This window comes from Theobroma umbraticum, unplaced genomic scaffold, assembly GCF_002168275.2.
Source record: "Theobroma umbraticum cultivar Fairchild unplaced genomic scaffold, ASM216827v3 scaffold_67.0, whole genome shotgun sequence".
In the NCBI taxonomy this organism is placed as follows: Eukaryota; Viridiplantae; Streptophyta; class Magnoliopsida; order Malvales; family Malvaceae; genus Theobroma; species Theobroma umbraticum.
The window spans coordinates 2,463,597-2,464,409 of NW_018397262.1; positions in this window are offsets into that span (position 1 = coordinate 2,463,597).

Here is an 813-nt window from a genome sequence, read left to right on the forward strand (position 1 = left end):
TGTTCCCTTTACGACACTTTTAAAATAACTTTACTCAAACAACACTTTGTACAACAGTTCTAACACAACTAAAGTACTGACAATGAAAATTTTTGCAGCAACTTGTAGAACACAATCAATCCATCATGCTGTAAGAGCATTTAAAGCATGAGGAAAATGTCTGTAATGCTCTCTTAATTTTAGGTGAAAGTTATGAGGCAGTAAATTTCTTCAGGAAAGGAGTGCAAATGTAATTAGTAGTTGGAGGATAAAGAAAATATTTTATAAATCTCCAGATTAAACGTGGAATACCTTGGTTTTGTATTATATATGGAATATATCATTATTTAAAATCTGTCTTGTACCAGTTGCTCTAGTTAACATGATTGGTAGATTGTGACCTTAACCTGCTTTTTAGGCTACATGGTTTAGAGTTTTATTGAACGAGTCTTATGTCAACCAAAGTGTTTCTAAAATAAAAGTTGTCAATTATATAGGGTAATGAAGTTATGTCATTATGGTCAAGTGATCACTATTATATTTTATTCTTGGGGTTAAATGAGTTACATGTTCCTATAGTATTGGTCATATGTCACATACCTTCTATACTTTTGTAGAGGATTCTTTTGATTAGGGAGAGAGGACGTGTTGCAATGAGTGAATTAGGATGTGAATTTGGATGCATTAGAGGCGACAGAGAGGAAGACTGGAGTAGTCTTTCAAACGTAAGTGCTATGGGTGGCAGGTGATGAAGGATGAGAAAAGTGGAGAAAGTGACGGGTTATGGCAATTGGGAAATGTTAAAGAGAAAGAATGCTTGTAGGAATCTAAAGA